Genomic DNA, 27,055 nt, shown 5'->3' with positions numbered 1-27,055 from the left:
TCTCAGAAGTTATTCCATCAAGGCGAGCTCTCAGCAAGGCGAGCTCTCAGAAGTTATTCTCTCAAAGCGAGTTCTCAGCAAGGCAAGCTCTCAGAAGTTATTCCATCAAGGCGAGGTCTTAGCAAGGCGAGCCCTCAGAATTTATTCCAGCAAGGCGAGCTCTCAGAAGTTATTCCATCAAGGCGAGCTCTCAGAAGTTATTCAATCAAGGCGAGCTCTCAGAAGTTATTCCATCAAGGCGAGCTCTCAGGACGGCGAACTCTCAGAAGTTATTCCATTAAGGCGAGCTCTCAGCAAGGCGAGCTCTCAGAAGTTATTCCATCAAGGCGAGCTCTCAGCAAGGCGAGCTCTCAGAAGTTATTCCATTAAGGCGAGCTCTCAGCAAGGCGAGCTCTCAGAAGTTATTCCATCAAGGCGAGCTCTCAGCAAGGCGAGCTCTCAGAAGTTATTCTCTCAAAGCGAGCTCTCAGCAAGGCAAGCTCTCAGAAGTTATTCCATCAAGGCGAGGTCTTAGCAAGGTGAGCCCTCAGAATTTATTCCAGCAAGGCGAGCTCTCAGAAGTTATTCCATCAAGGCGAGCTCTCAGAAGTTATTCCATCAAGGCAAGCTCTCAGAAGTTATTCCATCAAGGCGAGCTCTCAGAAGTTATTCCATCAAGGCGAGCTCTCAGAAGTTATTCCATCAAGGCGAGCTCTCAGATGTTATTCCATCAAGGCGAGCTCTCAGAAGTTATTCCATCAAGGCGAGCTCTCAGAAGTTATTCCATCAAGGCGAGCTCTCAGACGCTATTCCATCAAGGCGAGCTCTCAGAAGTTATTCCATCAAGGCGAGCTCTCAGAAGTTATTCCATCAAGGCGAGCTCTCAGAAGTTATTCCATCAAGGCGAGCTCTCAGAAGTTATTCCATCAAGGCGAGCTCTCAGAAGTTATTCCATCAAGGCGAGCTCTCAGAAGTTATTCCATCAAGGCGAGCTCTCAGATGTTATTCCAGCAAGGCGAGCTCTCAGAAGTTATTCCAGCAAGGCGAGCTCTCAGAAGTTATTTCAGCCTCCAACATTGTCATCTTTGAGCAAGTCGAGCTCAGTGTCAGGAGCCTATGGAGTCTGCGCAACAGTTAATAAAGGCTGCACACTTTCTCTGATGAGCGCTGTCAATAAAGGCATCTCTGATAGAAGAGAGGGGAGATGCTCTGATAGAAGAGAGGGGAGATTCTCTGATAGAAGAGAGGGGAGATGCTTTAATAGAAGAGAGGGGAGATGCTCTGATAGAAGAGGGGAGATGCTCTGATAGAAGAGAGGGGAGATGCTCTGATAGAAGAGAGGGGAGATGCTCTGATAGAAGAGAGAGGAGATGCTCTGATAGAAGAGAGGGGAGATGCTCTGATAGAAGAGAGGGGAGATGCTCTGATAGAAGAGAGGGGAGATGCTCTGATAGAAGAGAGGGGAGATGCTCCAGGCTGCTGAGATGATTGCTTATGAAAAATTAGTCGTTAGATTAGACAGCGAGTGCAGGATTGTCTCTCACAGAGTATAATCACAAAGCTATGTCAACCAAATGGAAGTGACTCTACAGTATGTGTTCTTCTTTCAGTGAAACAACTGGAGGTTAGAGCTAAACACAGATGCATATTGACTGGATGATGTCCTGGCTTTTTGGACTTTTGAACAACAGTAGTCTCAGGTTCAGTGGATGCTTTGGATAGTACCACAGATATGGAAAAATGATGTATTACTATTGATTCTATTTTCTATGGATAGTAATGTAGTTACACACCATGGATAGTATTGCAGTTACACACCATGTATAGCACTGTAGTAACACACCATGGATAGTACTGTAGTTACACACCATGTATAGCACTGTAGTTACACACCAAACTATAATTTTGATATCATGGATGGTCAGTCCTTGCATCCGTAACTCTGTCTATGAATTTGAGAGTGGTTGCATTTCTTCAGGCCCATCCCTCAGGTTTTTACCAAAACAGAGGCAGGGTGGGTGATGCTTTGTTACTGTTTAATCTGCAAATTCTAGCTTTAACCTTTCTGGTGCAGGTGTTCCGCTAGCGACCCACCTCGACAACATCCGGTGAAATTGCAGAGCGCGAAATTCAAATGACAGAAATAGTCATATTTAACATTCATGAAAATACAACATTCATGAAAATACAAGTGTCATACATCAAAATAAAGCTTACCTTCTTGTTAATCCAGCCTCTGTGTCAGATTTCAAAAAGGCTTTATGGCGAAAGCACACCATGCGATTATCTGAGGACAGCGCCCCGCACACAAAACATTTTTCAACCAGGCAGGTGCGACACGAAAGTCAGAAATAGAGATAAAATAAATGCCTTACCTTTGAAGATCTTCTTCTGTTGGCACTCCAAAAGGTCCCAGCTACATAACAAATGGTCCTTTTGTTCGATAAAGTCCGACTTTATATCCCCAAAAACTCAGTTAAGCTGGTGCGCTTCATTCAATAATCCACCGGTTTCTGTCCTTCAAAATGCATACAAAATTAATCTTAAATGTTGGAAACAGTGGTAGGCTGAATTTGTTTTGGTTGGGATGGTTTGTCCTCGGGTTTTCGCCTGCCATATCAGTTCTGTTATACTCGGAGACATTATTTTAACAGTTTTAGAAACTTTAGAGTGTTTTCTATCCTAATCTACCAATTATATGCATATCCTAGCTTCTGGGCCTGAGTAACAGGCAGTTTACTTTGGGCACGCTTTTCATCCAGACGTCAAAATACTGCCCCCTAGCCCAAAGAGGTTTTAAGGGTGTGCATCTCAAATTAGGATTATTCCCTTGGTGTGTAATATTTGTAATAAAAATGTTGTAAAGTGAGTGGTGTGGTCAGCATGTTAACAGCATGGTGTGGAGATCAGGGAGAGAGTTTAACACGCTGATCACACCAGTAACGTAACGCGAGTGGTGTGGTCAGCATGTTAACAGCATGGTGTGGAGATCAGGGAGAGAGTTTAACATGCTGACCACACCAGTAACGAAACACGAGCGGTGTGGTCAGCATTTTATTGGAGATCAGGGAGAGAGTTTAAGAGCCTCTTTACACTATACTAGTGCTGAACGATTAGTTCTTTTTGAGGTCTGTTCGGTTTCGGTGTGATTATGAAAGAATTGTCACTGGTTTTGATGTTTTTTTAATGATTCTTTTTACATGAATGCATTATGAAATAATGACGTTGCAATGATTTTAGATCTTTTTTTTTATCGAAAATCCAAAGCCAAAAACATTAAATTGCCAAAACACTGAGAATATTCCATTGTCTCTGGCAGGTCCACATTGGGTAGACATTAATAGAACATGTTTTAATTTCTATGAAATAATAAAATGTTTCAGTGGTGTATATTATTATTTTTTATTCCTTTAAAGTCATCATCTCATCTCTGATCAGGCAGTAGCAGTTAGCCAGCCAGACCATCTAACGTTATGTTCCCCATACTGTACAGTCGTGGCCAAAAGTTTTGAGAATGACACAAATATTAATTTTCATAGTCTGCTGCCTTAGGTTTGTATGATGACAATTTACATATACTCCAGAATGTTATGAAGAGTGATCAGAGGAATTGCAATTAATTGCAAAGTCCCTCTTTGCCATGCAAATGAACTGAATTCCCAAAAAACATTTCCACTGCATTTCAGCCCTGCCACAAAAGGACCAGCTGACATGTCAGTGATTCTCTTGTTAACACAGGTGTGAGTGTTGACGAGGACAAGGCTGGAGATCACTCTGTCATGCTGATTGATTTCGAATAACAGACTGGAAGCTTCAAAAGGAGGGTGGGGCTTGGAATCATTGTTCTTCCTCTGTCAGCCATGGTTACCTGCAAGGAAACACGTGCCGTCATCATTGCTTTACACAAAAAGGGCTTCATAGGCAAGGATATTGCTGCCAGTAAGATTGCAACTAAATCAACCATTTATCGGATCATCAAGAACTTCATGGAGAGCAGTTCAATTGTTGTGAAGAAGGCTTCAGGGCACCCAAGAAAGTCCAGCAAGCGCCAGGACCGTCTCCTGAAGTTGGTGGTGTGTGGTGTGGAGGCTGTGCTTTGGCAAAGTGGGTGGGGTTATATCCTACCTGTTTGGCCCTGTCCGGGGGTTTCATCGGATGGGGCCACAGTGTCTCCTGACCCCTCCTGTCTCAGCCTCCAGTATCTATGCTGCAGTAGTTTATGTGTCGGGGGGCTAGGGTCAGTCTGTCACATCTGGAATATTTCTCTTGTCTTTTCCGGTGTCCTGTGTGAATTTAAATATGCTCTCTCTAATTCTCTCTTTCTCTTTCTTTCTTTCTCTCTCTCGGAGGACCTGAGCCCTAGAACAATGCCTCAGGACTACCTGGCTTGATGACTCCTTGCTGTCCCCAGTTCACCTGGCCGTGCTGCTGCTCCAGTTCCAACTGTTCTGCCTGCAGCTATGGAACCCTGACCTGTTCACTGGACGTGCTACCTGTCCCAGACCTGCTGGAACCCTGACCTATTCACCGGATGTGCTACCTGTCCCAGACCTGCTGTTTTCAACTCTCTAGAGACAGCAGGAGCGGTAGAGATACTCTCAAAGATCGGCTATGAAAAAGCAAACTGACACTTACTCTTGTGTTACTGACTTGTTGCACCCTCGACAACTACTATGATTATTATTATTTGACAATGCTGGTCATTTATGAACATTTGAACATCTAGGCCATGTGCAGTTATAATCTCCACCCGGCACAGCCAGAAGAGGACTGGCCACCCCTCATAGCCTGGTTCCTCTCTAGGTTTCTTCCTAGGTTTTGGCCTTTCTAGGGAGATTTTCCTAGCCACCGTGCTTCTACACCTGCATTGCTTGCTGTTTGGGGTTTTAGGCTGGGTTTCTGTACAGCACTTTGAGATATCAGCTGATGTAAGAAGGGCTATATAAATACATTTGATTTGATTTGATTTGAAGTTGATTCAGCTGCTTGATCGGGGCACCATCAGTACAGAGCTTGCTCAGGAATGGCAGCAGGCAGGTGTGAGTGCGTCTGCATGCACAGTGAGGCGAAGACTTTTGGAGGATGACCTGGTGTCAAGAAGGGCAGCAAAGAAACCACTTCTCTCCAGCAAAAACATCAGGGACAGACTGATATTCTGCAAGAGGTACAGGGATTGGACTGCTGAGGACTGGGGTAAAGTCATTTTCTCTAATGAATCCCCTTTCCGATTGTTTGGGGCATCCGGAAAAAAGCTTGTCCGGAGAAGACAAGGTGAGCGCTACCATCAGTCCTGTGTCATGCCAACAGTAAAGCATCCTGAGACCATTCATGTGTGGGGTTGCTTCTCAGCCAAGGGAGTGGGCTCACTCACAATTTTGCCTAAGAACACAGCCATGAATAAAGAATGGTACCAACACATCCTCCGAGAGCAACTTCTCCCAACCATCCAGGAACAGTTTTGTGACGAACAATGCCTTTTCCAGCATGATGGAACACCTTGCCATAAGGCAAAAGTGATAACTAATTGGCTCGGGGAACAAAACATCGATATTTTGGGTCCATGGCCAGGAAACTCCCCAAACCTTAATCCCATTGAGAACTTGTTGTCAATCCTCAAGAGGCAGGTGGACAAACAAAAACCCACAAATTCTGACAAACTCCAAGCGTTGATTATGCAAGAATGGGCTGCCATCAGTCAGGATGTGACCCAGAAGTTAATTGACAGCATGCCAGGGCAGATTGCAGAGGTCTTGAAAAGAAGGGTCAACACTGCAAATATTGACTCTTTGCATCAACTTCATGTAATTGTCAATAAAAGCCTTATGAAATGCTTGTAATTATACTTCAGTATTCCATAGTAACATCTGACAAAAATATCTAAAGACATTGAAGCAGCAAACTTTGTGGAAATTAATATTTGTGTCATTCTCAAAACTTTTGGCCACGACTGTACAGGGGGTCAATGTGTCAAAATGAGCAGGGGCACAGGTGTCGAGGTAATTGAGGCAATTATGTACATGCAGGTAGAGTTACTAGTAGCTATGCATAGATAACATGAGGGGCCCCCATGTTGAGTATCAGCATGGCAGATGTGTTTTTACCTACCCTTACCACCTGGGGGCAGCCCGTCAGGAAGTCCAGGATCCAGTTGCAGAGGGAGGTGTTTAGTCCCAGGGTCCTTAGCATAGTGATGAACTTTGAGGGCACTATGGTGTTGAACGCTGAACTGTAGTCAATAAATAGCATTCTCACATAGGTGTTCCTTTTTTTCCAGGTGGGAAAGGGAAATGTGGAGTGCAATAGAGATTGCATCATCTGTGGATCTGTTTGGGCGGTATGCAAATTGGAGTGGGTCTTGGGTTTCTAGGATAATGGTGCTGATGTGAGCCATGACCAGCCTTTCAAAGCACTTCATGACTACAGAGGTCAGTGCTACGGGTCGGTAGTCATTTAGGCAGGTTACCTTTGTGTTCTTGGACACAGGGGCTATGGTGGTCTGCTTAAAACATGTTGATATTACAGAGAGGTTACAGAGAGGTTAAAAATGTCAGTGAAGACACTTGCCAGTTGGTCAGCGCATGCTCGGACTCCTGGTAATTGGTCGGACACAGCGGCCTTTTGAATGTTGACCTGTTTAAAGGTTTTACTCACATCGGCTGCGGAGAGCGTGATCACACAGTTGTCCAGAACAGCTGATGCTCTCATGCATGTTTCAGTGTTATTTGCCTCGAAGCGAGCATAGACGTTATTTAGCTCGTCTGGTAGGCACGTGTCACTGGGCAGCTCTAGGCTGTGCTTCCCTTTGTAATCTGTAATAGTTTGCAAACCCTGCCACATCCGACGAGTGTCTGAGCTGGTGTAGTACAATTAGATCTTAGTCCTGTATTGATGCTTTGCTTGTTTGATGGTTCGTCAGAGGGCATAGCGGGATTTATTTTAAGCTTCCGGGTTAGAGTCCCGCTCCTTGAAAGCGGCAGCTCTACCTTTTAGCTCAGTGCAAATGTTGCCTGTAATCCATGGCTTCTGGTTGGGGTATGTATGTACGGTCACTGTGGGGACGACGTCCTCGATGCACTCTCACACCTGTGTAGAAGTTCATAACGTTAAATAAATAAAGCATCCTATCGTTAATGCTATAGGTATTGTTGTATTGAAACATGTAACTTTCAGAGTTTTATTGTTGTTATTGATATAGTTTTACAGAGTGCTAAAAAGTATTGCTGTTGCTAGCTAGCATGTTTTTCTGTAATGCAGATTGTTAGCTGTTAGCTGAGCTGCTGACTTATGCTACCATTGCATTATGGGAGATGTAGTTTTATCCATCTAAGGTCTGAATGGGATAAATTAGATTTCACGTTGTAGCTTGTTTGTATTACAGTGTTTTTGTACATGAGTTGTTGTATTTTAATACTGTTAATATTGAAAGCACCTAGCAATGTATTGGAGATGTGAGACAGGATATTTGTTTTACCTTTCTTCATGCTCCTCTAAAGAACAACTTGTCAAATGGTAAATCGGCGACTTGTTCCTGTCTTTTCATAATATTATTACAGATCTCCGTAAAACTCAGCTGTGGCGTCGCTCTGCATTTCTTGGTTCTTCTGTGGTACATATAAAGACCACTACAAAGAGACAGATCTCGATTCAAATGTCTCTTTAGGAGATGTCTCCCACACTACCTCCTGAGGGAGACATCTACACCACATACCCCCTCTGAGTGGTACAGTGTAAAGAAAACGGCTCTCCCACACCACATGTCCCTGCAAGAATTACCTTAATACCAGAAGACAGCATGTTTGCTCTGTTAGCCAAATTGAAAATGAAAGGCTTATAATATTCACACATTTGTGAATCATTGCATTAAACCAAGTGTGCAACACTATGTGCAGTATGGTCTAATAATAGCTGCAGGAATGTGGCTTCAACCATGCAAGGCTAGTGTAAACAGAAACACTGAGAATCTGATGTTGAGAGATCTCACTAGACATATTTGTAAATCCACCCTAAGATGTTTGTATGCATTTAACAGGGTGAATGTTGAGGCCTATCAGAGAAATCAGTTGTTTCTATGACAGGGTGTATCTACAGGCCTATCAGAGATCAGTTCAAATCAAATCAAATTTTATTGGTGACATACACATGGTTAGCAGATGTTAATGTGAGTGTAGCGAAATGCTTGTGCTTCTAGTTCCGACCGTGCAGTAATATCTAACAAGTAATCTAACAAATTCACAACTACCTTATACACAGAAGTGTAAAGGGATGAATAAGAATATGTACATATAAATATATAAATGAGCGATGGCCGAACGGCATAGGCAAGATGCAGTAGATGGTATAGAACAGTATATACATATGAGATGAGTAATGTAAGACATGTAAACATTATTAAATGGCATTATTTAAAGTGACTAGTGATACCTTTATTAAGTCCATTTATTAAAGTGGCCAGAGATTTGAGTCGATATGTTGGCAGCAGCCTCTCTATGTTAGTGATGGCTGTTTAACAGTCTGACGGCCTTGAGATAGAAGCTGTTTTTCAGTCTCTCGGTCCCAGCTTTGATGCACCTGTACTGACCTCGCATTCTGGATGATAGCGGGGTGAACAGGCAGTGGCTTGGGTGGTTGTTGTCCTTGATGATCTTTTTGGCCTTCCTGTGACATCGGGTGCTGTAGGTGTCCTGGAGGGCAGGCAGTTTGCCCCCGGTGATGCGTTGTGCAGAACGCACTACCCTCTGGAGAGCCTTGCGGTTGAGGGCGGTGCAGTTGCCGTACCAGGCGGTGATACAGCCCGACAGGACGCTTTCGATTGTGCATCTGTAAAAGTTTGTGAGTGTTTTAGGTGACAAGCCGAATTTCTTCAGCCTCCTGAGGTTGCGCCTTCTTCACCACGCTGTCTGTGTGGGTGGACCATATCAGTTTGTCCGTAATGTGTATACTGAGGAACTTAGAAGTTTCCACCTTCTCCACTGCTGTCCCGTCGATGTGGATGGGGGGGGGGGGTGCTCCCTCTGCTGTTTCCTGAAGTCCACGATCATCTCCTTTGTTTTGTTGACATTGAGTGTGAGGTTATTTTCCTGACACCAAACTCCGAGGGCTCTCACCTCCTTCCTGTAGGCCGTCTCATCGTTGTTGATAATCAAGCCTAGCACTGTAGTGTTGTCTGCAAACTTGATGATTGAGTTGGAAGCGTGCATGGCCACGCAGTCATGGGTGAACAGGGAGTACAGAAGAGGGCTGAGAATGCACCCTTGTGGTGCCCCAGTGCTGAGGATCAGCGGGGGTGGAGATGTTGTTTCCTACCTTCATCACCTGGGGGTGGCCCGTCAGAAAGCCCAGGAACCAGTTGAACAGGGCGGGTTCGAGACCCAGGGTCTAAAGCTTAATATCGAGTTTGGAGGGTACTATGGTATTAAATGCTGAGATGTAGTCAATGAACAGCATTCTTACATAGGTATTCCTCTTGTCCAGATGGGTTAGGGCAGTGTGCAGTGTGATGGCGATTGCATCGTCAGTGGACCTATTGGGGCAGTAAGCAAATTGGAGTGGGCCTAGGGTGGCTGGTAAGGTGGAGGTGATATGATCTTTGACTAGCCTCTCAAAGCACTTCATGATGACAGAAGTGAGTGCAATGGGCGATAGTCATTTAATTCAGTTACCTTAGCTTTCTTGGGAACAGGAACATTGGTGGCCATCTTGAAACATGTGGGGACAACAGATTGGGATATTGATTGATTGAATATGTCCGTAAAACCACCAGCCAGCTGGTCTGTGCATGCTCTGAGGCTAGGGATGCAGTCTGGGCCGGCTGCCTTGCGAGGGTTGACACGTTTAAATGTTTTAATCACGTTGGCCATGGAGAAGGAAAGGTTAGGAAAGGTTTTAATAGTCACAGTTGGTACGACAATTCCGATGCACTTCCTAATAAACTCGCTCACCGAGTCAGCGTATACATCAATGTTGTTTTCTGAGGCTATCTAGAAAATATCCCAGTCCACGTGATCAAAGCAATCTTGAAGCATGGAATCTGATTGGTCAGACCAGCGTTGGACAGACCTGAGCAGGGGTTTCCTGTTTTAGGCTGGGAGCAACAAAATGGAGTCGTGGTCAGCTTTGCCGAAGGCAGGGCAGGGGAGGGCTTTGTGTGCATCGTGGAAGTTAGAGTAGCAGTGATCCAGAATGCTCCAGCCCGTGTTGCCCATTCGATGTACTGATAGAATTTAGGAAGTCTTGTTTTCAGGTTAGATTTGTTATAATCCCCAGCTACAATATATGCAACCTCAGGATGTATGGTTTCCAGTTTACATAGAGTCCAGTGAAGTTCTTTCAGGGCCGACGATGGGGGGGGGGGGATATACACGACTGTGACTATAATTGAAGAGAATTCTCTTGGAAGATAACGCGGTCGGCATTTGATTGTAAGGAATTCTAGGTCAGGTGAACAAAAGGACTTGAGTTCCTGTATGTTGTTGTGATTACACCATGAGTCGTTAATCATAAGGCATACACCCCCGCCCTTCTTCTTACCAAAGAGATGTTTGTTTCTGTCGGCGCGATGCAACATATCCTGAGTGAGCCATGTTTCCATGAAACAGAAAATGTTACAATCTCTGATGTGTCTCTGGAAGGCAACTCGTGCCCTAATTTCATACACCTTGTTATCTAGAGATTGGACATTGACTAGTAATATGCTCGGGAGCGGTGGGTGGTGTGCTCGCTTTCTGAGTCTGACCAGTAGGTCGCTCCGTCTGCCTCTCCTGCAGCGACCGCGTTGTTTTGGTCGGGCCTCTGGGATTAGATCCCATGTCCCAGGGTGGAGGTCTCGAACAAAGGATCCGCTTCAGGAAAGACGTATTCCTGGTCGTAATGTTGGTAAGTTGACATCGCTTTTATATTCAATAGTTCTTCCCGGCTGTATGTAATAACACTTGCGATTTTCTGGGCTAACTATGTAAGAAATAATACACAAAAAACAAATAACTGCATAGTTTCCTAAGGACCTGAAGCCAAGCGACCATCTCTGTTGGCGCCATCTTTCTATTCATCTTTCACCTCTCCCACCTCTGCTTATATGACAAGGTGGATGTATAGCCTATCAGAGAGTTCAAATTGGTCATAATTACTGAATGTGTGGGGTTTAGGATCTCCAGGCTGAAGGACTAGAACATAAAAAAGGTAGAAGAATGAGAAGCTACATGAACAAGGTGACAGCAAAGCTTTGTTGAAAAACTGCATAACAGGGCTTTGACTAGTGGCTTGACAACCTTCTGACAAGATGGCGCCGACAGACACTCTGATTCTAACTCCAAAGCAACGTTGCAGTATTTTGGTTTTTCGTGTTTCATTTCTTACGCTATTAGTCCAGAACGTTTTTTGTGTTATTACGTACAGCCGGTGTCCAATAACATACAGCCGATATCCAATAACTTTTGGATATCAGAGCTGCTGTAACTCACCAGCATTACGACCAGGAATACGACTGTACCGAATTAGATCTTTTGTTCGCACCCCCCAAGGCAATTGAACTTATCCCAGAGGCTGCTCAAAATACCGCCGGCGGAGAAGAGGTATTCGGAGTGGACTTCTAGCGGAGAAGAACCATCCACCGCTTCCGAGTATATTTCTCGTTAATGTTCAGTCTCCGGACAATAAAGTAGACGAGCTCAGGAAGAAGATCTCCTTCCAGAGAGACATCAGGGACTGTAACATACTCTGTTTCACGAAATAATGGCTCTCTCTGGATAAACTGTCCCCATCCATACAGCCAGCTGGGTTCTCAGTACTTCACGCAGACAGGAATAAAAGAACTCTCTGGGAAGAAGAAGGGCAGTGGTTTATGTTTTATGATTAACAACTCATGGTGTGATTGTGATAATGTACAGAAACTCAAGTCTTTTTGTTCACCCTACCTAGAATACCTCACAATCAAATGCCGACCATATTACCTCCCAAGAGAATTTGCTTTGGTTATAGTCACAGCCATGTATATGTAACAGTGTAGGTTCCGTCCCTCTCTTCGCCCCAACCCAGGCTCGAACCAGGGACCCTTGCACACGTCAACAACTGACACCCACCGAAGCATCGTTACCCATCGCGCCACAAAAGCCACGGCCCTTGCAACGCAAGGGGAAACCCTACTTCAAGTCTCAGAACGAGTGACATCACTGATTGAAAAGCTATTAGCGCGCACCACCGCTAACTAACTAGCCATTTCACATCGGTTACATATATTCCCCCTCAAGCCGATACCACAACGGCCCTCAAGGAACTACACTGGACTTTATGCAAACTGGAAACCACATATCCCGAGGCCGCATTTATTGTAGCTGGGGATTTAACAAAGGAAATTTGAGGAAATGCTACCGGAGTTCTATCAACACATTGACTGTAGTAATCACACTGGGAAACCACTCGACCACTGCTATTCTCTTTTCCGGGATGCTGTATCACATCCGGCCGTGATTGGGAGTCCCATAGGGCAGCACACAATTGGCCCAGCATCGTCTGGGTTTGGCCGAGGTAGGCCGTCATTGTAAATAAGAATTTGTTCTTAACTGACTTGCCTAGTTAAATAAAAGGTTAAATAAAAAGAAATTCAAAAATCACAAGGCCCTTCGCCGCCCTCCCCTTCGACAAATCAGATCATGACTCCATTTTGCTCCTCCCTTCCAATAGGCAGAAACTCAAACAGGAAGGATTTGATTTGAATATTCAACGTTTAATCTTGAACGATTAATTCTTGAACAGCTGAAAAGTCTACAGCTGCACCATCGAGAGCATCCTGACGGGTTGCATCACCACCTGGTATAGCAACTGTTCGGCCTCCGACCACAAGGCACTGCAGAGGGTAGTGCTTAAGGCCCAGTATGTTAATGGGGCTAAGCTTCCTGCCATCCAGGACCTCTATACCAGGTGGTGTCAGAGGAAGGCCACAAAATTGCCAAAGACTCCAGCTACCCTGGTCATAGACTGTTCTCTCTGCTACCGCATGGTAAGCGGTACCGGAGTGCCAAGTCTAGGTCCAAGAGGCTTCTTAACAGCTTCTACCCCAAGTCATAAGACTCCTGAACAGCTAATCAAATGGCTGCCCAGACTATTGCATTGTCCCCACCCCACCCCACATTTTTACGCTGCTGCTACTCTCTGTTTATTATCCATGTATAGTCACTTTACCTCTACCTACATGTACATATTACCTCAATGAACTTAACTAACCAGTGCAACGCAGATTGACTCTGTACCGGTACCGCCTGTATATAGCCTCCACATTGACTCTGTACCGGTACCCCCTGTATATAGCCTCCACATTGACTCTGTACCCGGTACCCCCTGTATATAGCCCCCACACTGACTCTATACCGGTACCCCCTGTATATAGCCTCCACATTGACTCTGTACCGGTACCCCCTGTATATAGCCTCCACATTGACTCTGTACTGGTACCCCCTGTATATAGCCTCCACATTGACTCTGTACCGGTACCCCCTGTATATAGCCTCCACATGACTCTGTACCGGTACCCCCTGTATATAGCCCCCACACTGACTCTGTACCGGTACCCCCTGTATATAGCCTCCATATTGACTCTGTACCGGTACCTGTTGTGGGGTCTGAGACGCCGACGGCTCCCACCATTAGCTCTGACAAATTGAAAACCCTAGTCATTGGCGACTCCATTACCCGCAGTATTAGACTTAAAACTAATCATCCAGCGATCATACACTGTTTACCAGGGGGCAGGGCTACCGACGTTAAGGCTAATCTAAAGACGGTGCTGGCTAAAGCTAAAACTGGCGAGTGTAGAGAGTATAGAGATATTGTTATCCACGTCGGCACCAACGATGTTAGGATGAAACAGTCAGAGGTCACCAAGCGCAATATAGCTTCAGCGTGTAAATCAGCTAGAAAGATGTGTCGGCATCGAGTAATTGTCTCTGGCCCCCTCCCAGTTAGGGGGAGTGATGAGCTCTACAGCAGAGTCTCACAACTCAATCGCTGGATGAAAACTGTTTTCTGCCCCTCCCAAAAGATAGAATTTGTAGATAACTGGCCCTCTTTCTGGGATTCACCCATAAACAGGACCAAGCCTGACCTGCTGAGGAGTGACGGACTCCATCCTAGCTGGAGGGGTGCTCTCATCTTATCTACGAACATAGACAGGGCTCTAACTCCTCTAGCTCCACAATGAATAGGGTGCAGGCCAGGCAACAGGCTGTTAGCCAGCCTGCCAGCTTAGTGGAGTCTGCCACTAGCACAGTTAGCGTAGTCAGCTCAGCTTTCCCCATTGAGACCGTGTCTGTGCCTCGATCTTGGTTGGGCAAAATTAAAAATGGCGGTGTTCGCTTCAGTAATCTTACTAGTATAAAGACCTCCTCCATTCCTGCCATTATTGAAAGAGATTGTGATACTTCACATCTCAAAATTGGGTTACTTAATGTTAGATCCCTCACTTCCAAGGCAGTTATAGTCAATGAACTAATCACTGATCATAATCTTGATGTGATTGGCCTGACTGAAACATGGCTTAAGCCTGATGAATTTACTGTGTTAAATGAGGCCTCACCCCCTGGTTACACTAGTGACCAAACCCCCCGTGCATCCGGCAAAGGCGGAGGTGTTGCTAACATTTACGATAGCAAATTTCAATTTACAAAAAAAAAACAATGACGTTTTCGTCTTTTGAGCTTCTAGTCATGAAATCTATGCAGCCTACTCAATCACTTTTATAGCTACTGTTTACAGGCCTCCTGGGCCATATGCAGTGTTCCTTACTGAGTTCCCGGAATTCCTATCGGATCTTGTAGTCATAGCAGATAATATTCTAATTTTTGGTGACTTTAACATTCACATGGAAAAGTCCACAGACCCACTCCAAAAGGCTTTCGGAGCCATCATCGACTCAGTGGGTTTTGTCCAACATGTCTCTGGACCTACTCACTGCCACAGTCATACTCTGGACCTAGTTTTGTCCCATGGAATAAATGTTGTGGATCTTAATGTTTTTCCTCATAATCCTGGATTATCGGACCACCATTTTATTGCGTTTACAATTGCAACAAATAATCTGCTCAGACCCCAACCAAGGAAGATTAAAAGTCGTGCTATAAATTCTCAGACAACCCAAAGATTCCTTGATGCCCTTCCAGACTCCCTCTGCCTACCCAAGGACGTCAGAGGACAAGAATCAGTTAACCACCTAACCGAGGAACTCAATTCAACCTTGCGCAATACCCTAGATGCAGTTGCACCCCTAAAAATTAAAAACATCTGTCATAAGAAACTAGCTCCCTGGTATACAGAAAATACACGAGCTCTGAAGCAAGCTTCCAGAAAATTGGAACGGAAATGGCGCCACACTAAACTGGAAGTCTTCCGACTAGCTTGGAAAGACAGTACCGTGCAGTATCGAAGAGCCCTCACTGCTGCACGATCATCCTATTTTTCCAACTTAATTGAGGAAAATAAGAACAATCCGAATTTCTTTTTGACACTGTCGCAAAGCTAACTAAAAAGCAGCATTCGCAAATGGAGGATGGCTTTCACTCAGCAGTAATACATTTATGAACTTTTTTGAGGAAAAGATCATGATCATTAGAAAGCAAATTACGGACTCATCTTTAAATCTGGGTATTCCTCCAGGGCTCATTGTCCAGAGTCTGCACAACTCTGCCAGGACCTTGGCTCAAGGGAGATACTAAAGTGTTTTAGTACTATATCTCTTGACACAATGATGAAAATAATCATGGCCTCCAAACCCTCAAGCTGCATACTGGACCCTATTCCAACTAAACTACTGAAAGAGCTGCTTCCTGTGCTTGGCCCTCCTATGTTGAACATAATAACGGCTCTCTATCCACCGGATGTGTACCAAGCTCACTAAAAGTGGCAGTAATAAAGCCTCTCTTGAAAAAGCCGAATCTTGACCCAGAAATTATAAAAAAACTATCGGCCTATATCGAATCTTCCATTCCTCTCAAAAATTTTAGAAAAAGTTGTTGCGCAGCAACTCACTGCCTTCCTGAAGACAAACAATGTATACGAAACGCTTCAGTCTGGTTTTAGACCCCATCATAGCACTGAGACTGCACTTGTGAAGGTGGTAAATGACCTTTTAATGACGTCAGAACCGAGGCTCTGCATCTGTCCTCGTGCTCCTAGATCTTAGTGCCGCTTTTGATACCATCGATCACCACATTCTTTTGGAGAGATTGGAAACCCAAATTGGTCTACATGGACAAGTTCTGGCCTGGTTTAGATCTTATCTGTCGGAAAGATATCAGTTTGTCTCTGTGAATGGTTCGTCCTCTGACAAATCAATTGTAAATTTCGGTGTTCCTCAAGGTTCCGTTCTAGGACCACTATTGTTTTCACTATATATTTTACCTCTTGGGGATGTCATTCGAAAACATAATGTTAAATTTCACTGCTATGCGGACGACACACAGCTGTACATTTCAATGAAACATGGTGAAGCCCCAAAATTGCCCTCGCTAGAAGCCTGTGTTTCAGACATAAGGAAGTGGATGGCTGCAAATTTTCTACATTTAAACTCGGACAAAACAGAGATGCTTGTCCTAGGTCCCCAAGAAACAAAGAGATCTTCTGTTGAATCTGACAATTAATCTGGATGGTTGTACAGTCGTCTCAAATAAAACTGTGAAGGACCTCGGCGTTACTCTGGACCCTGATCTCTCTTTTGAAGAACATATCAAGACTGCTTCAAGGACAGCTTTTTTCCATCTACGTAACATTGCAAAAATCAGAAACTTTCTGTCCAAAATGACGCAGAAAAATTAATCCATGCTTTTGTTACTTCTAGGCTCGACTACTGCAATGCTCTACTTTCCGGCTACCCGGATAAAGCACTAAACAAACTTCAGTTAGTGCTAAATACGGCTGCTAGAATCCTGACTAGAACCAAAAAATTTGATCATATTACTCCAGTGCTAGCTTCCCTACACTGGCTTCCTGTTAAGGCAAGGGCTGATTTCAAGGTTTTACTGCTAACCTACAAAGCATTACATGGGCTTGCTCCTACCTATCTTTCCGATTTGGTCCTGCCGTACATACCTACACGTACGCTACGGTCCACAAGACGCAGGCCTCCTAATTGTCCCCTAGAATTTCTAAGCAAACGGCTGGAGGTAGGGCTTTCTCCTATAGAGCTCCATTTTAATGTAATGGTCTGCCTACCCATGTGAGAGACGCAGGACTCAGTCTCAACCTTTAAGTCTTTACTGAAGACTTATCTCTTCAGTAGGTCCTATGATTAAGTATAGTCTGGCCCAGGAGTGTGAAGGTGAACGGAAAGGCTGGAGCAACGAAACCGCCCTTGCTGTCTCTGCCTTGTCGGTTCCCCTCTTCCCACTGGGATTCTCTGCCTCTAACCCTTTTACAGGGGCTGAGTCACTGACTTACTGGTGTTCTTCCATGCCGTCCATGGGAGGGGTGCGTCACTTGAGTAGGTTGAGCCACTGACGTGGTCTTCCTGTCTGGGTTGGCGCCCCCCCCCTTGGGTTGTGCCGTGGCGGACATCTTTGTGGGCTATACTCGGCCTTGTCTTCGGACGGTAAGTTGGTGGTTGTAGATATCCCTCTAGTGGTGTGGGGGCTGTGCTTTGGCAAAGTGGGTGGGGTTATATCCTGCCTGTTTGGCCCTGTCCTTGGGTATCATCGGATGGGGCCACAGTGTCTTCTGATCCCTCCTGTCTCAGCCTCCAGTATTTATGCTGCAGTAGTTTATGTGTCGGGGGGCTAGGGTCAGTCTGTTACATCTGGAGTATTCTCTTGTCTTATCCAGTGTCCTGTGTGAATGTAAATATGCTCTCTCTAATTCTCTCTTTCTTTCTTTCTTTCTCTCGGAGGACCTGAGCCCTAGGACTACCTGGCATGATGACTCCTTGCTGTCCCCAGTCCACCTGGCCATGCTGCTGCTCCAGTTTCAACTGTTCTGCCTGCGGCTACGGAACCCTGACCTGTTCACCGGACGTGCTTGTTGCACCCTCGACAATTACTATGATTATTATTATTTGACCATGCTGGTCATTTACGAACATTTTAACATCTTGACCATGTTCTGTTATAATATCCACCCGGCACAGCCAGAAGAGGACTGGCCACCCCTCATAGCCTGGTTCCTCTCTAGGTTTCTTCCTAGGTTTTTGGCCTTTCTCAGGAGTTTTTCCTAGGGAGTTTTTCCCAGCCACCGTGCTTCTTTCACATGCATTGCTTGCTGTTTGGGGTTTTAGGCTGGGTTTCTGTACAGCACTTTGAGATTTCAGCTGATGTACGAAGGGCTATATAATAAATTTGATTTGATTTGATTACCCCCTGTATATAGCCTCACATTGACTCTGTACCGGTACCCCCTGTATATAGCCTCACATTGACTCTGTACCGGTACCCCCTGTATATAGCCTCCACATTGACTCTGTACCGGTACCCCCTGTATATAGCCTCCACATTGACTCTGTACCAGTACCCCCTGTATATCCTCCACATTGGACTCTGTACCGTAACACCCCTGTATATAGCCTCCACATTGACTCTGTACCGGTACCCCTGTATATAGCCTCCACATGACTCTGTACCGGTACCCCCTGTATATAGCCTTGCTACTGTTATTTTATTTTTTTATTTTATTTTGTTCCTTCAGTTTATTTTTGCAAATATTTTTGACTTTTTTTCTTAAAACGGTCAACCCTCTCATAACTCATAATGCATCTGTCAACCCTCTCATAACTCATAATGCATCTGTCAACCCTCTAATAACTCATAATGACATCTGTCAACCCTCTCATAACTCATCATGCATCTGTCAACCCTTAATAACTCATAATGCATCTGTCAACCCTTCATAACTCATAATGCATCTGTCAACCCCTCTCATAATGCATCTGTCAACCCTCTAATAACTCAGACTGCATCTGTCCACGCCTCTAATAACTCAGGACTGCATCTGTCAACCCTCTACTAACTCATAATGCATCTGTCAACCCTATCATAACTCATAATGCATCGTCAACCTCTCATAAATCATAATGCATCTGTCAACCCTCTAATAACGCATAATGCATCTGTCAACCCCTCTAATAACTCATAATGCATCTGTCAACCTCTAAGAACTCATACGCATCTGTCAACCCTCTAAACTCATACTGCATCTGTCAACCCTCTAATAACTCATAATGCATCTGTCAACCCTCTAATAACTCATAATGCATCTGTCAACCCTCCAATAACTCATAATGCATCTGTCAACCCTCTAATAACTCATACAGCATTCTGTCAACCCTCTAATAACTCAGAATGCATCTGTCAACCGTCTAATAACTCATACTGTATATGGTCTCTGACCAATTCCTATTGCTCTGAATGCATCCCCAATGGAACCCTATTCCCTGTAGTGCACTACTTTGTGCCGTGGCCCATAGGGCTCTAGTCAGAAGTAGTGCACTATAAAGGAATAGGGGGCTATTCCGGACTCATCTTCTATGTTGATTTTCTACTCAGGGAAAGATTGTGGTTGACATGTCATCCCTGTCCCTCAGATCCGCTATCAATTTACATTGTAATAAACATAGTAAAACAGCTTTTTCAAGCTAACAAGTGTGAAAAGCAATTTTCACATCCCTCTTTCAAATTGCGTTGGGGGGGGGTATTTGGTACTATCTGTCTGTTTTATTTCCCATATTCCTTACATTGGCTGATAATACTTGGGTAAACATCACTGAAGTTGTTTTTATAGTCATAGTAGCGTATTGATTGCTGAAAAATCCATTTGTGGAGGAAGCACGGCCATTACCCACACACATAGCTCCAGCAAGGAGCGAGGCTGGATCCAAGGCAGCAGCGTGAGGGATATTCATGAGGACACAGACTGAGAGCGAGGGATATTCACGAGGACACAGATGTACTGTGGGTTATATCTGGAACACTAGCTACCTCTCTCATCTCCCATTAGTAACCTGCAATATCTCGTTGCCATGATGTTACTCTCAAAAAATGTCAAAATGTTGGAGGTTTATCTGCACAATCTACTGTCCTTAAATAGAGTATAGTCCTCACACACATAGGGAGAGACAGACAATTCACAGAGTGATTCACTATATCACGTCAAACAGAGTTGTCTCACCAGCTACTGCTCCTTGGAATTAGTGCTGCAATTATTTCCAGTGAAATGAGTTCTATCCAAAACTGTGCTGTTTACTCTGACCTCTGATGCCCACGCTACACGTTCCCCTAGAGATTTGTTTGCAGGCGTTGTTTTTGAACAGCCCATCCTTTGCAACGTCTGTTACACTTGGTTGAACTGAGTGCTTAACAACCTCTTAAATGTAATGGCAAACTATAGATTTCGCCCTAAATAGACATACCCAAAGGTAACTGCTATTCATGTGCAATTACATGATTCTGAAATGCCAAGACTTGGTATATTTGAAAGAAGGCATCTGGGAGATTATGAGGAAATTATCTGAAGATAGATAGATAGGAGTTACATAGTTGAGAATACACAAGATCAAGCACACACAAAATAACCGTTTTTGTTTTTTTTTATTTTTGAAAGTCATCTTTCATTGACAAGCTATACGTGAATTATTGATGCCCAGAGCTGGAAACACATCAGATGGCTTCCACAACATGTGAACAATATCAGGGGTTAAAAGGGGATCGATAGACCTAACAACTAGAAATGGGATGATAGACCTAACAACTAGAAATGGGATTGATAGACCTAACAACTAGAAATGGGATCGATAGGACCTAACAACTAGAAATGGGATCGATATACCTAACAACTAGAAATGGGATTGATAGACCTAACAACTAGAAATGGGATTGATAGACCTGACAACTAGAAATGGGATTGATAGACCTGACAACTAGAAATGGGATTGATAGACTAACAACTAGAAATGGGATTGATAGACCTAACAACTAGAAATGGGATGATAGACCCTAACAACTAGAAATGGGATTGATAGACCTAACAACTAGAAATGGGATTGATAGACCTAACAACTAGAAATGGGATTTGATAGACCTAACAACTAGAAATGGGATTGATAGACCTCAACAGCTAGAATGGAATTGATAGACCTAACAACTAGAAATGGGACTGATAGACCTAACAACTAGAAATGGGCAGATGTTTAGTAAGTGGTGTCGGGTGTGGTCACGGGGCGTTTCCAAGTGTCCCTAAATCTCTCCAAAGTGTCATATGTCTGTAAATTAGATAATTCTGGTGCATTACATGTTTGCAATCCCTAAATGCCATTTGTTCCAGTATATAAACGACATTTCTACAATACCAACCTCTCTCAAACATTGTGGTGGTGTCGGGGGACATCAAGGAGTTTTTTTCAACCTCTCCAAAGTGCCTGAACGTTTAGTCTAAGCATATCCAATGTATTGGTCCACATACAAATGAACTGTTTACAAAAATAATATAAAAGCAACAGATATACATACATTTTTTTTAAATCAAAAACAAACTGGTTTACACACCATGTCCTTCACTAATAAGGTGCAAAAATAGAAATAAGATGAACTATTTACAAATTGCATACAAATTGCATTTGTGTTTGTTTTACATCCCAGGTATTGATGATTATATTTCACTTTCAACATGATGCTTGTGCATGTCGTGATATGCTTTGAAGCAGGAAACAAAAGCGAACTGACATTTCACCCTCCCCCTGTGTTTGTGCAATGCTTGCAGTTCTTCCTTTTGTCTTTTGGCATGTGTGTTAGATAGTGGCGCTCACCCTTGAGTGGGGGTCTTGTGATGGTTATGAGGTGCTTTGGACCCCAAATTCAGCCCATTTCCAACACCAGCTGCTCTCAGAAGGCAAACTGGCGAGAGAGGGGTTTTAACTTTTGCTTTGGCCATCTGCTTGTGGAGAATGAAGCGATAGTCATTTAGTTCATGCGATGGTTCACGCTTTCAGTTTGCTTAAATGCTGCCATCTATCCACGGTATCTGGTTAGGGTAGGTTTTAATAGTCACAGTCGGTAAACATATCCATACACTTCCTGATAAACTCAGTCACTGTATCAGTATATTCGTCAATATTATTATTCTCTGAAGCTACCCGGAACATTATCCCAGTCCGCGTGATCAAAACAATCTTTGAAGCGTGCATTCCGATTGGTCAGACCAGCATTGAATAGTCCTTAGCACTGGTACTTTCCTGTTTGAGTTTCTGCCAATAGGAAGGGAAGCGCAAAATGCAGTGTGGTCAGATTTGCCGAAAGCAGGGCGGGGGGAGGGCCTTGTAGGCATCGCGGAAGTTGGAGTAGTAACAGTGGTCGAGTGTTTTTAGCAGCGCGAGTACTACAGTCAATATGTTGGTTGAACTTCTGCAGCCTTTTACTCAAATCCCCAGCTACAATAAATGCAGCCTCAGGATATGTGATTTCCAGTTTGCATAAAGTCCAGTGAAGTTCTTTGAGGGCCGTCGTGGTGTTGGCTTGAGGGGGGATATGGACACGGCCGTGACTATAACCGAAGAAAATTCTTTGGGAGATAATACGGTCTGCATTTGATTGTGAGGTATTCTAGGTCGGGTGAACAAAAGGACTTGAGTTCCTGTATGTTATCACAATCACACCATGAGTCGTTAATCATGAAACATACACCCCCACCCTTCTTCTCCCAGAGAGATATTTATTCCTGTCTGTGCGATGAACTGAGAACCCAACCTGGCTGTACCAACTCAGACAGTATATCCCGAGATGTTTCCGTGATGCAGAGTATCTTACAGTCCCTGATGTCTCTATGGAAAGAAACCCTCGCCCAGAGACTGAACATAAGTAAGTAATATACTCGGAAGCGGTGGGTGGTGTGCACGTCTCCTAAATCAGATTAGAAAGACCACTGCGAGTACCTCTCCTCTGCTGGTGTTGTTTTGGGTCGGCTTCTGGAATCAGTTCAATTGCCCCTGGTGGGTGCGAACAAAGGATCCGCTTCGGGAAAGTCGTATTCCTGGTAATGCTGGTGAGTTACCACCACTCTGATATCCAATAGTTCTATCTGGCTGTATGTAATAACAGAAAACTCTGGCCTAACGATGTAAGAAATAATACATAAAAAACAAATACTGCATAGTTTACCAAGAGCAATAAGCGAGGCAGCCCTCTCTGTCAGCGCCATTATCATAAGAATGGCATATGCGGCACCTCCCTCGACGTCCAGGAGAGCCTCAGCCAGGGGACCAGGAACAATTGTCCTGAGAAGGGAGACATGAAAGGAAGGTGAGATACGGTAGTCACTGGGGAGCTCAACTTGTGGACTGTCCGGCCAAACTTGAATGGCCCCTAAAAACCTGGGGGCTCAGCTTCTTGTAGGGCAGGCGAAGTGGGAGGTTCCTGGTGGAGAGCAAGACGTGATCACCAGATGGAACACGGAAGCCTACTGCAGTGGCAATCCGCATCTCCTTCGGACAGTGGATGGCGCGCTGCAGTCTCACGTGTGCATCACTCCACACATCTTCTGCGCACCTGAACCACTCATCCAATGGGGCGCAGGTAGCCTAGTGGTTAGAGCATTGGGCCCAGTAACCGCTGGATTAAATCCCCGAGCTGACAAGTTAAAAATCTGTCGTTCTGCACCTTAGCAAGGGCAGTTAACCCACTGTTCCCCAGGCGCTGAAGATGTGGATGTTAATTAAGGCAGCCCCCGCACCTCTCTGATTCAGAGGGGTTGGGTTAAATGCAGAAGACCCATTTCATTTGAATGCACTCAGTTGAACAACAGGAAGGTATCGCCCTTTCCTATCCCTTTCCACCGCAGGAGCTTCGGTCTGGCCCGGGGTCCACAGAGCCCGGGCTGGCTGATAACCCAGAACACACTGGAGGGGAGTCAGACCGGTGGAGGAGGGATGTAACGAATTCTGGGTGTACTCCGCCCCGAAAAAGGAATCGGGCCCACTCCCCCTGCCGGTCCTTGGCAATGGCTCCTCAGGAACCTCCCCAGCTCCTGGTTCATTCTCTTCACCTGCCCATTAGACTGAGGCTTATACCCAGTAGTGAGGCTGACAGTGACACCGAGCTTCTCCGTGAAGGCTCTCCATACCCGTGATGTGAATTGGGGGCCACGGTCGGAGATGATGTCCTCTGGTAGGCCATAATGCTGGAAGACCTGCTGGAATAGTGCCTCAGTGACCTGGAGAGCGGTAGGGAGACCAGAGAGAGGGATAAACTACAGGATTTGGAAAATCTATCCACAAAGACCAAGATGTGGTTAAACAACCAGAGGGGAGATCAGTGACAAAATCGATGGATAGATGAGACCAGGGATGCTGAGGCACGGGAAGGGGAAGGACTTTCCCTGCTGGAGTGTGCTGGGGGGGATTTTGTTTGGGCACACACAAGAACAGGAGTTGACGTAACGAATAACGTCCTGCGCCAAGGTGGGCCACCAATACTTTTCAGAGAGAGATTGAATAGTATGGGTGATTTCTCAATGAGAGCTGTGTGTGCCCAAGTCAGCAGGCCGATCCCTTATCCCCGTGGGAATGTACACTACCGTTCAAATGCTTGCGTCACTTAGAAATGTCCTTGTTTTTTAACTTCTTTGGGATAGGGGGCAGTATTTTACCCGGGCCGGATAAAAAACGTACCCGATTTAATTCTGGTTACTACTCCTAATAAGAAACTAGAATATGCATATAATTAGTAGATTTGGATAGAAAACCCTCTAAAGTTTCTAAAACTGTTTTGAATGATGTCTGTGAGTTTAACAGAACTCATATGGCAGGCCAAAACCTGAGGAAGATTCCATACAGGAAGTGCCCCTGTCTGACAATTTGTTGTCCTTCTGTTGCATCTCTATCAACATTACAGCATCTGTGCTGTAACGTGACACTTTCTAAGGCTTCCATTGGCTCTCTAAAGCCGCCAGAAAGTGGAATGGGGTGTCTGCACTCTCTGGGCAAAGTACAGCAGCTCTGTTTCTGAGTGGTCAGCCTGGGGACAGTGAGACTGGAGATGCGTCGGTCACGAGACTTCTCCATTTTTTTCTTTCAGCCTTTGAATGAATACAACGTTGCCCGGTTGGAATATTATCGCTATTTTACAAGAAAAATAGCATAAAAATTGATTTTCAACATCGTTTTGACATGCTTCTAAGTACGGTAATGGAATATTTCAATTTTTTTTTTGTCACGAAATGCACTCGCGCGTCTCCCTTCGGATAGTGACCTGAACGCACAAACAAAACGGAGGTATTTGGATATAACTATGGATTATTTGGAACCAAAACAGCATTTGTTGTTGAAGTAGAAGTCCTGGGAGTGCATTCTGACGAAGAACTGCAAAGGTAATCCAATTTTTCTAATAGTAATTCTGAGTTTAGCTGACCCCGAAGTGGCGGATGTCAAAATAGCTAGCCGTGATGGCCGAGCAATGTACTTCAGAATATTGCAAAATGTGCTTTCGCCGAAAAGCTATTTAAAATCGGACATAGCGATTGCATAAAGGAGTTCTGTATCTATAATTATTAAAATAATGGTTATGTATTTTGTCAACGTTTATCATGAGTAATTTAGTAAATTCACCGGAAGTTTTCGGTGGGTATGCTAGATCTGAACATGACATGCTAATGTAAAAAGCTGTTTTTTGATATAAATATGAACTTGATTGAACAAAACATGCATGTATTGTATAACATACTGTCCTAGGAGTGTCATCTGATGAAGATCATCAAAGGTTAGTGCTTTGATATATATGCATATTCTAGTTTCTGGGCAGGAGTAATAACCAGATTAAATTGGGTACGTTTTTATCAGGCCGTGAAAATACTGCCCCCTATCCTAAACAGGTTAAATAGTACACGCAAAATACCAGTCTCAACGTCAACAGTGAAGAGGCGACTCCAGGATGCTGGCTTCTAGGCAGAGTTCCTCTGTCCAGTGTCTTTGTTTTTTGGCCATCTTTTCTTTTTTTTGGCCAGTCTGAGTTGTGGCTTTTTCTTTGCAACTCTGCCTGAGGGTAAGGGTACCGACACTCCCAAAGTAGGTTATCCAGATGGATGGCCATTGCGATGAGTGTGTCTAAGGAGAGGTTGTCATCGACATGCCAGTTCCGTCTGGACCTCCTTGCGTAGTCTTCTTCTGCGTACGGACCGCCGGCTCATTCCAGCCGCTGGATGATGCGCTACTGTCCCGGAAGGTGGGGCGTAGTGGTAATCCTGCCGTAGATGATAGAAGATACCTCTGAACAGAGACATGAACTCCTCATACGAAGCCAGCTGCTCCTCTCCTCTCTCCCAGACGGCCGTAGCCCACTCCAATGCCCGCCCAGTCAGCAGAGAAATAACCATGGCAACCTTGGACCTCTCGGTGGTGGGAGCTCCCATCTGGTGTGCAAAATAAAAGGGAGCACTGGAGTTTTTTGGTTCTATAGTGAGCACCTCACCATGACTCACCTTGGTTCTATAGTCAGCACCTCACCATGACTCACCTTTGTTCTATAGTGAGCACCTCACCATGACTCACCTTGGTTCTATAGTGAGCACCTCACCATGACTCACCTTGGTTCTTTAGTCAGCACCTCACCATGACTCACCTTGGTTCTATAGTCAGCACCTCACCATGACTCACCTTGGTTCTATAGTGAGCACCTCACCATGACTCACCTTGGTTCTTTAGTCAGCACCTCACCATGACTCACCTTGGTTCTATAGTCAGCACCCTCACCATGACTCACCTTGGTTCTATAGTCAGCACCTCACCATTACTCACCTTGGTTCTTTAGTGAACACCTCACCATGACTCACCTTGGTTCTATAGTGAGCACCTCACCATGACTCACCTTGGTTCTATAGTCAGCACCTCACCATGACTCACCTTTGTTCTATAGTCAGCACCTCACCATGACTCACCTTGGTTTCTATAGTCAGCACCTCACCATGACTCACCTTGGTTCTTTAGTCAGCACCTCACCATGACTCACCTTGGTTCTATAGTCAGCACCTCACCATGACTCACCTTGGTTCTATAGTGAGCACCCTCTCACCATGACTCACCTTGGTTCTTTAGTCAGCACCTCACCATGACTCACCTTGGTTCTATAGT

Source organism: Salmo trutta, chromosome 26 (genome assembly GCF_901001165.1).
Source record: "Salmo trutta chromosome 26, fSalTru1.1, whole genome shotgun sequence".
Classification (NCBI taxonomy): Eukaryota; Metazoa; Chordata; class Actinopteri; order Salmoniformes; family Salmonidae; genus Salmo; species Salmo trutta.
Note: the sequence above shows the minus strand (reverse complement) of the source record.